Genomic DNA, 16,829 nt, shown 5'->3' on the forward strand with positions numbered 1-16,829 from the left:
GTTTCCTCAGTCTCTCGCGTTCTTCCGAAGTTGCAGCCTTTCGCCACCTCAGATAGGAATCCGACACCCACAAAGCATTGGCGGAGAAGCTCAAGAACCACATGTTCCTTTGGGCCCATTTGATAGCCCACTCTCTCCGGCTCTCGGTGGTAAGCGCCACAGCAGTCTGCGGAACGGTATCAAGCCTCGGGATAGTCTGCTTCAACCCAACTTGCCTCATCAATCTCTCCGGAAAGATGCATACCATGAACTCCAATCCCGGAATGCGCACGGACCTAGTAGGATCCAAAGAAGTCACTCCAGTAACAGATTTGAGGTGCCACCACGGTACGACCCACCTAATCAACGGGCCATCATCATTCTTCAGCTTGTTCTTCCAATAGTCACAAACCCGAGTGAAGTCCACCATGTACAACCGCGTCCTCATCGCAATCATACGGGAATGATAGAAAAGTGCATGAACTGGGGGCTCGAGCAGTCGGAGCCGTTCCATAAGCCAAACCTACCAAAAGCAAGTATTAGACACCCAAAAAACAAAAAAAAAAAAAAAAGAAAAGAAAAGAAAAGGTGTCTTTTACCTGTAAGATAACGGGACTCCCCAAAAATGGAAGATCGCGGTTGGATTTCCTATTATCCAAACCCAAGATAATCTCCCCTAAGCATAAGCAAGCTGGGCTCCTGCGCAGCTCCATTTGCTCGATAAGACCCAAAAGACGGGGATCACCTCGCAAATCTTCATCAACGTGTCCATGAAAGACATCCACATGAAGTAAACAAAAGCCGAATGCTCTCCTCCTAGCAACATAAGAGACAGTGGGGTCAGCCCTGTTGATGAATCGGTCTACAAAGTCCAGCATTCTCACGCCTTTCGGGGTAACCAAGCGATCCACCTCGAGTCTAGTCAATCCGAGCAAGTCTCTGAATTTCGTCTTATACCCTTGTGAAGTGGAAGGAATGGCGGGTAGATGCTCAGGGTCCCACCCACCAATAGCAGCAATTTCCTCCGGAAAAGGACAAATATCACCACCTGGGAACGCGAAAACATGACAATTTGGGTCCCAGTAGTCAAGGCAAGCATCCAAGAACGGTCTTACAACCTTAATGAGTTTCAAACTCAATAGAGACCCAAGGTTATGAGCACCCATGTCGTGCTTCTCAACATTCGAGAATTCATTCCTTCAAGCGGATCTCCAAAGTATTCATAATGACAATTTTCTCTTGAAAATTTATTTTGGGAGTTTTTTATGTGGATTAACGGAGAAGAGACGGAAGAATTATATGATTTAAAGCTTCGTCGACGCTTCTATTTATACTAATTCTTTGTTTCCAAAAATCCGCCGGAAGAGACAAGCTTGGGAACAAAGCGCACTCTGCTGCGCCTATTCAAAGCGACGCAGCTCATGCTGCGCCTCTTCCCCAGACTAACTTTCTGCGATTTACGCGTTTGGATCTTTCCTAATTCTATAACGAATAATTTCCTATTCCTACGGGATTTTATTTTGGTAAATCCGCGCAATTTACCATGTTTCCTGTTTCCTAAATTCGCGAGCACGCATTTCGAGGCGACGTTGACACATTCGCCATTTTCATCACACTTAATTCTTCTTTTGTTATTATTTTAATTCATTTATTTATTTCATTTTTTATTTGTAGGAAGTAATTTTCTTTTTAGGAAATAATTTTCTTTTGTTTCAACATTTTCATTTCTACACTTATAGATTTCTCTTTTTTCTTTTTTTTTTAGGGGGTAACCCTCCCTACTGTCCGGTTATTTCCGACAAATTTTTGCATTTTTGCATTTTTGTCCTTTTGAGTCTCATCTTTGCGCTAATTAAGGCCATATGTGTATAAAATGTATGCTTTGGCGTGATTTCTATGTAAATTTCGGCAGCATGACGGCGTAAACCGTTGCCTACCAAACCTGTTCAAGAACTAACCTGCAGGTACAAGCAACACAACCCAGCAGCAAAGGCACTCAGGCCATCATATATACAAATGTACAAGCAAACTGGGGGCTTACGCCCCGAACGAAGTTCAAAGTCCAGGCAAACTGGGGGCTTGCGCCCCAAACAAATCCAAAAAATGTTCAAAATCAGATGTACAAGTCTACAGAACTACGCAGACTATTGCTGGGCACCCTCCAACTCAGCAACCCTCGCCGTAAGAGCAGCAATCTCGGCGTCCCGAAACTCGAGCTCCCTCGACAGGCGAGCCGTCTCCTCCCGAGACTGGGTCAGCTCTCGCTCCAACTCACGACCAGCCTGTGGACAACAAGAAATTGGCTCATGTCAATCAATTCAAGCAAAACTGAAAATCAAAAAAAAATCAAAAGAAGTCAAATGAGGATCATACCTGACGATCTCGACCACCGACGAGCGCCTCGATGGCGGTAGCTCGTAGCCGGTTGGCCACCCTCCATAGTGCCACGAACCGAGATGGCGCGACCTACATGTCAAAAGAAATTCTCAGTAAAGTGAACAAGTTTAATCAAATGTGTTCTTACACAAAAGGTATATAAGCTGGAGGCTCACCCTCCGAATCAGATGCTGCCAGTCGTCTAGGCCAGCATCCGTCACAGCTACGTCAAAGTCACGCAACTCGGAGATCGTCGTCCTCCCAGTCGCGTCAGTGTACTCAAGGGTCTCGGGGTACACTGGGGGCTCGATGCCCGCCGCTTCAACCTCCTGCAAAGACAAATAGCCCTCATTAATCGACGATCTTTCGTCGTAATATGCGAAATCAAATCAAGAAAAATAACAGATACTCACCACTGCGGCGGTGACGCCAACCTCCCGTAAAGGAACGCCGAGTAGTCCTCGCCGAGCGAAGAAGGTCGTCGCCACGGCACCGGCCCAGTCCGCCTCCTCTCGGCCTCGGTAGGCTCCCCGAACATCGTCCTCGGAGGGTCAATGGGAACCGTCAACGCGCCCGAGAGCACTGACGAGCCAAACGCTCGCCCGGATACCACACAGGACCCATCGACGTCCTCAACGGCGGCAGGACTCGGGCTCCTAGGTCTAAGGACCTCAGCAACAAAAGGAGGCGCTCCAGCGTACTCCGCCCAAGGTCTGGGCACCCACTGTGACAAGATAAGGCAAAGATCATTCCTATGATCAATCAAAAGCAAAGGACAAGAAATATAAATGAATACGAGTGGGATACTCGTTGCTGCTTTCGGTGAAGGGCGTTCACTTCCCGCCGGTAGACATTGTGAGAGGAGCGCTTGCTCTTCGTCCGGCACATCACCCAATCCCTCACCACGGGATAGGCCTTCTCCAGCGGCTCTGTCCTCTTGGGCGCGAGACTCGGGAAGTAAGAGTACACCCATGCCTATAAAACAGAATAATCAATAACGATCTTTCGTAATTTGATAAAGAAAAGAATTTACTTTGGTCTAAAGGAAGGTTCATACCTCCAACAGTAGCCCAAGTCCGACAGCGCCAGGAGAAGTCCCCTTCTCCATCAACTCCGGACGAACCATGGCCCTCATGAAGCGGATGAGGACCGCAAAACCAGCAGTGACCCAGTCCCAACGTCCTAGGGAACTCAGTCGAAAGAAAGGGAAGAAGCTTCGTCGATAGCCTCTCGCCCTTGTCTCTGAGGTAAATCGAAGACAAGAACCACCAAAGCCACGGACGAGCTCTCTTGCTCGGTTTGTGCAAGGAGGAGGAGCGAGTCTCCCTCCCATCGATCGTCACCGGACTCCAGGGGTCTTCCCCGCAAAGTAGTCTCGGACATAGGTACTGGGTACCAAGCCCGACACTGCAACAGCCTTCGGCGATAAGTTCCAGCCGATCAACCTCCTCGCCTCGGCCGAATCCGCCCTCATGGCAGTCTCCGGCCACACCATCTCCTCGGTCCCGCACGGCAGACCAGAAATCATGCCGTAATCCTCCAGAGTAACTCCCACCTCACCAAAAGGCAGGTGAAACGTGGAAGTCGTATCCCAGAACCGATCCAAGAAAGCGCGGACCAGGCTAAGGTTAGCCCGCAACTTCCTCTTCACGATATCCCTCCAAACCTGAACCAGAGGACCAAACGCCCCACGCTCGATCATGGCCCTCTCCTCCACCGAAACCACCGCTCGTAGTGCTCCATCGCTGTCGTGTATCCCGAGAACGACCTGATGTTCCCGGCCTCCTATTATGATTTGAAACAAAGCTATCTTTAGTTTTGAATGAAATTTGCAAGAAGTTTGGACAAAAAGAATGAAAGAGAATAGGTAATGAGTAGTGAATTCTTATTTACCAAGCTCTTCACCGTCCTGTAGGACAGGTGACCCTCTGCAGCCCACACGAGGTGCCTACTCTCCCAGGTCTCAGCCCACGCAGGAGCTCCCCTCAGCTGACGACCTCCTCGCCTGACGTTGGCCCGTCTCGGGGCCTCCTCCTCCTCCTCGACGGCCTCCTCCTCGTGAGCCTCGCCTCCAGTAGCCATCACCACGTCGGTGAAGACCTGCTCCAAAGCCTCCTCAACAGCAACGTCTATCTCCATGGGAGTCCTCCCAGAAGTAGAAGCCTCATCACCTGCAACGTTAAAGTAAATTTAGGCCGCGTCACATGACGACAAGCCTTTGTTAAGGAGTTTTCGAGCCTCCGGAGCCCTGAAAACGCCCTTTTCAGGCCATCTTTGGCCATATTCCCGCCAACCCGATCACTCATGTGATAAATTGGGTCAAGTCAAGCCCAAGTCAATGCCTAGTTCCGGGTTCAAGCCGAAAATTCGGCAGCATTTCGTTATAACGTCAATTATGCCCTAGAAAGGTGCCCCGAAAAAGTCGTCACAAACCGAAATCCCGAGATGGTAGAAAGTTTACCCATTATCCAAGGATCCCGAATATCAAATTTCATCGCCAATGGGCAATCCTAAGGCTATTTTCGAAGCAATTTACGGTTCAGCTGTGAAACCGTCTCAAAATTCGCTCAAGGGCTCAAAACTCGATGAAAATTCAAAACAAACACATGGTTATGTTCCTAACATTGCCTACTATCCATTTCTAGCATCAATTTGGCAAAGCAAATCCATTTGGGGGAAAAGCCCCAAATTTTCGATCAAAAGGGTCGAAAACCCTAATTCTCGCGGTTCAAAATTCGACAAACGTAGGTGATTAATGCAAGATTAAGACACGTACCTCGATTAGTCATGTTTAAAGCACGCTTTTGAATCCAACCTCGATGGAAATGGTGAAGATTTGAGAGAGAAATTGAAGGAAATGTGTTTCGAAATAATGAAACATAACCCGTCTGATTTCGCGTTTTTACGCGGAAATAGCCAAATTGGGGAAAAGACGCAGCAGGCGCTGCGCCTCTTCCAAGAGACGCAGCTCATGCTGCGCCTCTTCCTTGTGTTCCCTCCATACGAATTTTCAAAAATTCGTTATGAGTTCGTTATTAGTGGGCCCATCTTTGGTGCGCCTCTTCTTCAATGTTATTATATTCTTTTGGTCCGTTTCGACGATTTTCTTTCGTTCCGGTCCGCATTTTATCCCGCGCGGCAGTATTTTGCAGTATTGTCCAAGATCATTTTATCCCACGCAGCAGTATTTTGCAGTATCGCTCAACTCATTTTATCCGGCGCAGTAGTATTTTGCAGTACTGCTCACTCAAGATTCTTTCATGACGATCAAGATGTTCCTAGTCGTCTTCCCCAGCGCAGTAGTATTTTGCAGTACTGCTCATTCGAGATTCCTTCCGCGATAATCTAGATGTTCCTAGTCGTCACAATATTCCCCAACAAGAGTTTGTTTGAGACCGACGCAAGCAGATTCAACCTCAAGTTTCGCCAGAGTTCGCTTGAGACCGACGCAAGCGGATTCCCCAGCAGTTTCTACCGACGTCCTGCTGCTTTCAATATCTCTTGTTTCCCCGCGAAGTTCGACTGAATCTCAGGTATGGTCTCTCCTTATGGCTGGCGAGCTTCCTTACGTAGTCTAAGGGACTTTAAACGACCCTCCCCGATAGTCGACAGACTCTAAAATGTTCCCGACGATAGGTCCTTGGCTCAGACCCCTTGAGCGCCTCGCGTCGCCATAGTCGTCGAGGTTGTAATCTTCGATTGACCTGATGGCTATACTTTGACTTTCGCCTTGTCCAAGCCTCAGTCAAAGTGGGGGCTCTGTAGACACCTCATTTCTGCACCTCCCGCAAACCACCCGGTGATGATTGGGCCGCATGTTTGATTCGCGGAACGATTTGTGACAGTTCGTAAGATTATCGTCAAGTGTTTGCTCAAATATTAATGTCAACCTCTTAGTTGTCATCTACGTCCTGATACGGTCGTTTTGGCAGTAATTAGAGTACATTCGGAGTCGGGTCAAAACCCGTCTCCATTTTCTCGATAGCATTTGTTAAATCCCGAGTCGAGAATGTTCGGAATGTTCCGGATATTTCTATTCCATATTTCATAAATTTTATCTTTTGGCAAATAATATCCCGTAATATTCATAAGATAATCGAATTATTTCCGTCCTACCATAACTCAAACGCGGAAATCTTTCTTGAGCAGGAGGAAACCTCCGGGGAACGACGCAAGCAGTCTTTGCGCCTCTTCCAAGAGACGCAGTGGGCTGCTTTGCGCCTCTTCCCAGGCCCTTCTTTGCATGATTTACGTATCTTTTTCATATCTTTCCGAGATTCACTTCCAAAGAGTCTCCGAAACCCTATTCCTCCGTGTGATTAGTATAAATAGGAGCTTTCGTTCCTCATATTTCTCACGCGAGTGTCCGCCCTTCTCTTCTCCCTTTGCATTCTAGACTTCGTTCTTACTAATTGGTGCCTACGTGCTTGGACTTCCGACCACGTAAGCTCGGATCTTCCGGTACCGGCCTCTCCGTTGCATGACCGACCAATTTGACCAACTACACAATAATCAATCTTAATCAATCAATCGTTTTCCTCTTACGAGGGCACTCTCTTTGCATTCACGTCGAGCATTCACTAGTCGATTCTTAGTTCATCTCGTTTCGTCAACATGTAAGTCTGAGGGTGTAATCTCTCTTTTATTTATTGTATTTTGTTTATCGTATCATCATTGTAAGATTTATGTCGAAAACACCATTAAAATCGATTTCTAAAACCCTTTGTTAAAACTGTTTTTTTGCGGATTTCCAGAAGAGAGGACGTCGAGAAAAGACGCGGCAAGAATCGCTGCGCCTCTTGAAGGAGCGCGATTCTGCTACGCCTCTTCGTGAGGCCGCCATTCTGCTTCTTTTCTTTCTTCGTCCTCGTAATTCGTCTTTCTTGTTTGTTTCCGTATGTTTCTCTTTAATTCGTTCACATGATAGTTTAATATTCACATGCATATTGTATCGCGTGATTCATCATTCGTTCACATGTTTAATTCATCTAATCCGACTTAAATCCCAAGTAATTCATATTTGCGGGTTTTCGTCATTTAATATTCAATTCGGGTTTTAGAAATTCAATTCGTTCATATTGAGTCTCTGGGATTCATCCTTTGATATATTTTCATCTGTCCATTCATTAATTCGTCATCACTCATTATGTTTAGTCTAATTAATTTGTTTAGTTAGTTTGTTAACTCATTCATTAACATCGCTCCTTCACGTAATTAATCCGTTTGCATCCGTCTCATTCATGTTCTCTTTGTTTTTATGACTAATTCACATGTTAAATAACCTATTAATCACTTTCATCCGAGTAATTATATCAATCGATCCCTAAACTTAACAATTAACCTTAACGATTTGCAGTTCCGGCTTCACAGCCAGAACTCACCCTTGGAACAGATACGGCAAGAATCGGCCGCGCTCTCTTCCGAGAGGGCGCGATCTCTTGCACATTGTTCGGATGAGTTCTGCCTCTGAACTCCTTTTCTGCCTTGACGTAATTAATTAGGCTACGTATTAACTAACTATTATCCTTAATATATCACTAATTCCTGTTCGTACTTTATTCTTTTTATTCTTTTATTCTTTTTATTCCTTTTTTCTCAAATCATCCGTTTTAGCGGTATTTTCGACATAAATCGCCTAATCCATTGTAATTAATGTAATTTTCATTATTGTACTTCATTTATTATATTTCTTTTATTCTTTGTATGCCTTCACATGTAATTGAATATTTAAATCCTACTTCGACCCAATTGTATGCTAATTACGTGTTTCACCGACTTAGTTAAATCTTCACATGCTAGGATTAATCTAATGGATGTTGCATTGCATGCATATAGCCGACGATATATCGAGTATAGACAACTTCCCTAATCATTAGTAGAGGCCGCTATCGAGGCGGGCGGGATTAGGTGTTCGATCAAAAGAGCTTCCTAATACGTACCCTCACCCCTTACTCCAGATCTCCGTGAGCACCCGTGTTCATTGGCATCCACGAGAGTCATTCTAGACATAGAATGCTAAGGGTAACGATTGCTTAGTGTTCATGTCACTACTTTGTGTCTTGACATGACACGAGGTATTCGAACGGTTCCAATTTCCCATAAAAATTGGTGGCGACTCCATACAAAATGCAAACGCTTGTTTCGTTTCTCACCAAGCGCCCCCGTGGGCGGCCCGCTGTCCACAAGTCTATGTCTAATTATTTGTTTACATATGATTAAAATATATTTATCAAATAAAATAAAAGATAAAACACTTTGTTAATGGAAAAAAAAATGGTAAGGCTTAACATTTGTATGTTATTGTTGTAACTGACGCGTGCCGTTAATACAAACTCTTATAAGAGGATCTCTAAGACAATACTTGAAAGACTCAAAAGATTTTGGATTGATACCTAAGTTCAATTATAGTATTATTTATAGTCATGAAATAACCCCACCTTATGATAATCTTTTGATGTGGGGATAATTCAACTATTTATACATAGTATATTCATCATACCTATATTATTTTCAATGTGTGACAAATTTATTAACTAATATACACAGTTTTTAATGTGTAAATTATATGAAATCTATACTCTATTGATAACATTTTTTTTTACCACAAATCTAATTATATTATTTTCATAGTTTTTTAAATAAACATATTATAATATCACTAATATATAATCGCCTCTATAAATATTTACGTGCTTAATGTTTGCATGTTATTGTTTGTATTATGACAATACTTGAGAGACTCGAAAGATTTTGTATTGATACTTAAGTTCCAATGATAACTCTTATTTATAATCATGAGATCATCACACCTTATGATAATCTTCTGATGGGGACAATTTACCTTATGATAATCTTCTGATGTGGGACAATTCACCTTATGACAACCTTCTGATGTGGGACAGTTCAACTATTTATTCGCAGTATATTCATCACACCCACAATATTTTTCAATGTGTGGGACAAATAATATACTTAGAAGTACACCGTATTTTTCGCACTTAATTCGACATCCAACCCGATTTGATAATGAACAAATACTATACTATCTATTAATAACAGTACGATTTTTTTCATCATATTTAAAATATGTTAAAATGATATAAAACCAATATTCTAATGATAGCACTTTTTTTTTTACCACGAAGCTAATTATATAATTTTTTTTTACGATACTTTTCTACCAAATGAAATGTATATGTTTTTATATAAATAAAAATTATAAACATCGTCACTTGAATATAACATAGAAAATTATATCATATTGTGGAGAGAATGATACAAACTCTTAAGAACTCTCTAACACAATACTTAAAAGACTCAAAATTTTTTGGGTTGATACCCAGCTAAGTTCCAATTATGTCTCGTATTTATAATCATAGAATCACTCCATCTTATGCTAATCTTTCGATTTGGGATAATTCTACTATTTATATGTAATATATTCACTATATCCTGATAGCCTATGTCGCACATCTAACAAAGATAAATTTCCTAGACATAATTTAATGTAGTAGTAGGGGTCGAATACAAAGAGACGGGAATTGCGCTATGAAATGCTATGAGTAGACTTCTATCAAGGTCGATTACGATTGGTTTGGTTTGTTAACTAATAAATCAAACGATGTAAACTATATGATTAAAGGAGTCTAGAGGAGTCGGGTCACACATGCAGCTGTAAATATATATTCATGTTAAACTCGGAAATAATAATATTGTCAATTGTTTAGGCTTAAAGACACCCACATATCGATATTAGTGTCAACCAGTGGCGGAGCCAGGATTTGAACTTAGGGGGGGCGAAAAATTTTAGGGGGGGCGAACGACTAATTTCATAAGGCACCCCAAAAAAATTTCGAAAAATTTAACTGAAAACTTCGAAAATTTCATCCGTCAGGGGGGGCGACCGCCCCTGCTAGCCCCCCCTAGCTCCACCACTGGTGTCAATCATAGACCGGGTCCTAGAGAAACTCTTGTTTATGACTAGGTCGTCCTACTACACATGCTTAGTCTAATCCGATTCCGTGCCTCTCGACTTATAGAATGAATTAACATACTTAATTGATGATTAAGGCCTCTAAACAAAGATTAATCGTGACGATACAAACATGTGATAGAAACAATTAGACAGTATTATATCAACCTAATTTATCATTTTACATATATTGGTTATTGCATGGCTTCCCTAGTCCCTAAACTATGGAAATTTAGCTATCCATATTAAAATGTAAGCTACAAACTATGATGTATGAAATGTTAAACATGACTATAGAAATGATATAGACTAAAGGGTGAACATGAAATGTAATAATAAACTATGTGATATAATTGAAATACTAATGTTAAAACTATGTGATAAATAAAATAGAAATGTAAACTAAATAAACTAGAATTAGAATTACCGAGATAGGGAATTAGAACTTGAACTAGGAACTTGCAATGAAGAACAAATGAGAACCAACAGCTTGAATATATAATAACCAAATGTTTAACAATAACCAAATGATTAACAAAATTAAAACTAATATGAAAATTATGAGAGAATTTTTGTGTGCTTAAGAATACAAGAAATATGAGAATATATGATGAAAATAAGATGGATATTAGGTCGGACCTAGCTCTCTATTTATAGGGAGCTAGGAGTTGAAATGTAAACACAATGGGCAAGGTAACCCCAATCGGGGACGCCAACCCCGATCGGGGTCGTGGGATTCTAGCTCCGTTTTCTTAATTCCTCTAGTTAATGCTCAAGGAATCCTAAGTTGAGGTTTAATTCCTTGTTTAATCACCCGATTAAACTCTTCAACTAGCATCCTAAGCTTCACTAAGCATCCAATGTTTCCACCTTAGTTGGACTTCAAATCTCGGGCTTGACTTTGCATAAGACTTCATTTTGCATTTCCCATTTAAATCCATATCTTTATGCATGCAAATCCATGTAGTAGTTCAAGGTTGGACCAATATTTGCTTCTCACTTAGCCTTGCTTATAGTTTTTGCACAAGTGATGGAATAAGCTTCTAAAAGCTCAACTTCCTACAAAATGTGACAAAACATGCAAAGACAACTAGAATACAATATTAGCTCATTAAAACACTGAGGTTAGTACAATAATCATATAAATTTGAGCTAAAATATGGGGTAGAAGTGTATATAAAATGGACACATCAAACTCCCCCAAGCTAAACTCTTGCTTGTCCCTAAGCAAGAAACCATATCCCATCAATTGCTATATCCTAAAACAAGCTAAGCATAATGATTTAAAAACACGATAAAACATGGGCATAAGGAATAATGCAAAAACATGGATGAGATTTACATGACGCCGTAGCATGGAAGACTTTGAATGAACCTTTAAGCTCTTGCATGATCTTTTGACTAATGGACTCTCGCGATACACTCAAACTCATTTGTATGTGAAAGGACATTTTGTGTGAAAATACTCACCTACTCTCGACTCATGAGAATGTGCTCACAATCTAATATGGTAATTATTTCAAAACCACAAGTAAAAACATTCAAATGCTAGCATGAAAAAGAAGCCATATGGATAAGAAGAAGGCAAACAAGTAATGGGTAAGAAAGGGGAATAAATGATTTATGGTAAGTGGAGCTAAGTCAAGCCAACAATTAACCAAAGTGTGCATGGATGCTCAATTCAAATCCCGAACCCAAACCAATTGATAAAACTCGAGCCAATATTAGTGAATCGACTTCTTTTGCAAAACAATTCATAAGTGAACTTCCCAATTTCATTTGAGTAATAGCATGGAAGTCACTAAACATAAATTCTTCTTCTTTTGTTTTCTTTTTCTTTTCAGGCTTCTCTTTTCTTTCACTTTTTCCATTTTTCATTCTCATCTTTTTCATCATTTTTTTCATTTTTTTTTTCTTCTTTTCTTTTCTTTCATGATTTTTCACCAAGCTCACATTGATAATATATAATAAGAACATCCCAAATGAGCACCCAAACACACATGAAACGGTTACTAGCTCAACAAGGTAGGCATGTTTATATGTAGCTAGTATAATGTGTGCAAATGATGTGGTAAAGGGCTAGAAATGGGCAGCAAAACAATGTGAATGGCTTCATGCTTACAACAAATAAATGCATGCTTATAAAGAGATGAAATCAAGACCATACTTGTGCGTTTTGATGAAACACACACCATAAGGAAACCTATACTCACCTAAGAGAGACCGAATATGGATGCATCGGTCCAAAGAGGTTCTACGTTACCATTTTTGTAGCTTGCCAATAGTCAAGATCAAGCCTATTCGATTCATTTTCCATCTCCCACCTACTATGTCAAGACATCTCCATGTAGCAATTATCCCATCAAATGAGAATAAATCATTAGATATAAGCTATCATTTGGATAAGGAAAAGGGAAAGTAGGCTAAAAGCAAGCAAAAATACACAATTTCTCAAAATTTTCAATTTTTTCTACATGCAAACTACACTACAATGCAAATGCAATCCCCCTCCCCTCCCACCTCCTCCTCCGAAGCTAAACACAATATTGTCCTCAATGTGCCAACATGTAAATCACTCAACTAAATCATAAAAATGGCTCAAAGCACATAAATGAGAAGGACAAGAGATCATATTTAATGGGTTGTGAGAAAATAAACTAAAGTGCAAAGCAAAGAAAACTTACTAGACTAGCTAGCCTCCCCCCAAGCTAGTATGAATACGGGGAAATGATTGTTTTGTTGCGATTTTAATGAAGAAATATGAAGAAACATGATAGAGAAAGGGGGAAGTGTACCGTTGGGGTTGAAGGAGAATGATAGAATAATATTGTGTTACCCGTATAACAAATAGCTGCCAAGAAAACACAAAACCACGTCCCCGATCGGGGCTGGCAACCCCGACCGGGGTTGACCGTCATTTGCCGTTTTTGACTCCCTTATCCCGTGTTGCTTAATTCCGCTCCATTTTTGAAACTTACGTCCCCGAACGGGGTTTTGGCATGGGGAAGCGTGAATTTTCTCTATGAATCTCCTTTTCTTCTTCATTCACCTATGAATCACAAAGCAAAACATCATCAAGTCTAGTAATTTATTTCTAATTCTGCGAAAAATATTCAATTGTGGAAAATAAAAATAATAGCAAATAAAAGCTTGGTTTGCCTCATTTGATCAAGTTTCGTCAATGAGCTTGCCACCTTCCGAGTTTTTTTCATAGCTCCTTTTGCATTCCGCATCCATTTGAAATTCTTCCAAGAAAATTCCCCTTTCTTTTTGGCACTCTTAGAGCATCTCCAATGGTTGGACAAAAGGACTAGCTTGCAATTTTAAATACATGTAAGCTAGTAGCTCAACCATTGAAATTGTACATATAGATTAGCTTCGCTCAAATAATTTCAAGCTAGTCGCTCCATGCCTCCATGAAGCTACTTGCTTAAATGGACCCACAAGAAAAACATAACCAATAGAAAAATAGTTATCTCATTTATATAGTTTTTATTTTTTATTTAGAAATTAAGAATTAAATAAATTAACAGAAAAGTGTGTTAGTTGGGTCTCATCAAGCTAGTAATAAAATGGCTTAACCATTGGAGTAACTTGTAGCTTGAAATTGTTGTTGCTCAAAAAAATGATGTGGCAAAGGTAAGCTACTACCAACTAGCTTACCATTGGAGATGCTCTTAGCATTAGTGCCCTTAAAATCGTCACCTACAAAACAATCAACACCAATATCTTCCTCCAACGGATCCATTAGTATGGATCCAAGTGTAGTAGAGGCATTAGAAGAGTCCACAGTGCTAAATAAATAACAAGACTCTTGCAACATTGGGCTTCTAATGGTGTTGTTCTTGCTAAAGATAACCCGGTCATCACCCACCTCCAACGTAAACTTCCCATTTTTCACATCGGTTAGCGCACCCGCGTTGTGCAAAAATTGCCTACCCAATATAATTGGGGCTTGTGAGTCCTTGGCCATATCAAGTACGAGGAAGTCAACGGGTATGAAAAACTTGCCAACCTTGACGGGCACATCTTCTAAGACACTTAAAGGTCGCTTTAAAGAACGGTCCGCCATTTGCAAAGTGATATTTTCGCATTTTAAAGCACCCATGTTAAGTTTTTTACAAATTGAATAGGGCATGACACTTACACTAGCACTTAGGTCGCAAAGGGCCTTATCAATGGTATATGTGCTTATAGTGCAAGGAATAGAATAACTACCGGGGTCCTTAAGTTTCGGGGGAGACTTGTTTTGTAAGAGTGCACTACACTCTTCGGTGAAAGCAATGGTCTCAAACTCATTGAAGGATCGCTTCTTTGAGAGGATTTCCTTCATAAACATTGAGTAGGAAGGGACTTGGGTGAGTAATTCTATAAATGGAACGGTAACTTATAAATTCTTAACAACTTCCAAGAACATACCGAACTTACGCTCTTCTTTGTGATTTGCTAGACGGTGGGGAAATGGTACTTGAGTTTCAACAATTTCCCTTGGAGGAGCATCCTTCACATCTTTATCCTTCCCAACCTCAATAGGAGCATCCACCTTCTTAGAAACGGCATCACCCTCCTTAACATTAGGAGAGAGCTCCTTTTCAACAACCACCTCATTACTTTCTTTGGTACCAAGCTTGCTTTTTCTCTTAAGCATCAATAAGCGATGAGGAAATGGCACACAATCCTTAATAGGAGGACACTAGCCTTCTTTTGAGCATCTCCCCCAAGCGTGGACTATTTAATAACCACTTCATCATCCAAAGTCATGTATGGCCCATCATAGCTTATACCACTTCTCAAAGAAACAGCATTAACGGTCTCATGTGGTTGTGCACCTTGGGGCGGTAGTTGGCTGGTCTTTCTTGAAGAGCTAGATGCGGCTAGTTGAGCCATTTGTTGCTCTAGCATCTTGATAGCGGCACTATGAGCTTGATCGTTCTATTGAATTTGAGCCGACAATTCCCTTTGCATTTGTACCATCAAAGACTCAAGTTTACCCCCTCCTTGGTTATTTTGTTGGGCATTTTGAGGTGGTGGACCTTGATTTTGTTGGTAATTTTGTTGCGGTGGTCTTCGTTATTGGTTTTGAAAACCCGGTGGATTAACGAACCTTTGTTGTTGAGGGATGAAGTTATTTTGTGGTTGGGGCACAAAATTTTGTTGGGGTTGAGGGTTTAGCACATTGTTGGTTTTGTAAGACAAGTTCGGGTGAAATTTTGTGTTCGGGTTATAAACATTTGAAAATGTACCCGGTGGATAAGAACTTTGCCTAAAAGTTTGATAAGCACATACCTCCTCCATAGTAACTTGGCGTAGAGCAGCATAATGACCCGCACCCCCGCAACCTTCACAAACAATGATTTGGCCAATTGTTGTTGAAGAGAATCCCTAACATCTCATTCCGCCAATTGTTGTTGGAGTAAGGCAATTTGAGCCAACAAGACGGGATTATCGAAAGATTCCTCCTTTCCTTTGAGTGGCACACTTCGGGAATTGACATATTGCACGTCATGGATCGCCATGGATTCAATTGTGGCATGAGCAATATCGGTGTCAATTTGATCAAACCGCCCATTGTTGGCGGAATCAAGAATCCTTCGGGACTCGACACAACACCCATTGTAGAATTTTATAGCTAGGAACCAAGCCTTCAACCCATGATGTGGGCATTGCCTTTGCAACTCCTTGTACCTCTCTCGAGCTTCATATAAGCTCTCAAGGGCTTGTTGACAGAATCCGGTGATTTGGCTCCTCAAGGTTTGAGTTTTCTCCAGTGGAAAAAACTTTTGATAGAAAGCAAGAGCCAATATATCCCAATTTGTGATCCCTATGGCGGTGCGATCAAGACTATTGATCCATAGCTTTGCCTTGTCCTTCAAAGAGAAAGGGGAAAGTATTTCCCTTATTTGGGCTTGAGTGATGTCCTTTTGCCGAATCATGGAGCAATAATCGCAAAAGTTTTTCACATGCAAATTGGGATCCTGCAAAGGACTTACCCCAAATTGCTTCCTCTCCACAAGGCTAATGAAAGCTGGTTTGATCTCGAGTTCCGGGCGGTAATTCGAGTAGTTGTAATACCGGCCGAAAGCATAGCCGCGGTGGGCTTGGAATGATCGGAAAGTTTCACCATCTTTTTGGTTGGAGATGGTGCTGGTGGTGGAGATGATGAACTAGAAACCTCCCCCTCTTCAAGAGCTTTAAGATCGTCTAAGTAAGATTTTCTTGCACTTTCAACTTGAACGGGAGAAGCGGCTTCTTTAACTTCTTTCCAAAAACGTCGTCTTCTCCGAAAGGTTTTATCGGGCTCGGAATCCGGTGAAATCAAATCTCCACTACGAGAAGACATGGGCATAAGACAACAATCTCTAGAAAATGACAAGTGTTCCTCAAGACAAAAGAAAACAAGATAGAAATCAACAAATCTAAACGCAATAAAACCGTACTCCCCGACAACGGCGCCAAAATTTGTTAGGCTATGTCGCACACCTAACAAATTTAAATTCCCTAG

At 41.4% G+C, this 16,829-nt stretch overlaps 1 non-coding gene across 1 annotated transcript; it reads left to right on the top strand.

Annotated features, from left to right (window-relative positions):
- The first annotated feature begins 15,973 nt into the window (after positions 1 to 15,973).
- Positions 15,974 to 16,081, top strand: LOC141624522 (small nucleolar RNA R71). The gene has a single exon (XR_012534329.1). It is a non-coding gene; the product is annotated as a small nucleolar RNA R71 (small nucleolar RNA).
- The last annotated feature ends 748 nt before the right edge of the window (positions 16,082 to 16,829 follow it).

The sequence above is a fragment of the Silene latifolia genome, chromosome X (genome assembly GCF_048544455.1).
Source record: "Silene latifolia isolate original U9 population chromosome X, ASM4854445v1, whole genome shotgun sequence".
Taxonomy (NCBI): Eukaryota; Viridiplantae; Streptophyta; class Magnoliopsida; order Caryophyllales; family Caryophyllaceae; genus Silene; species Silene latifolia.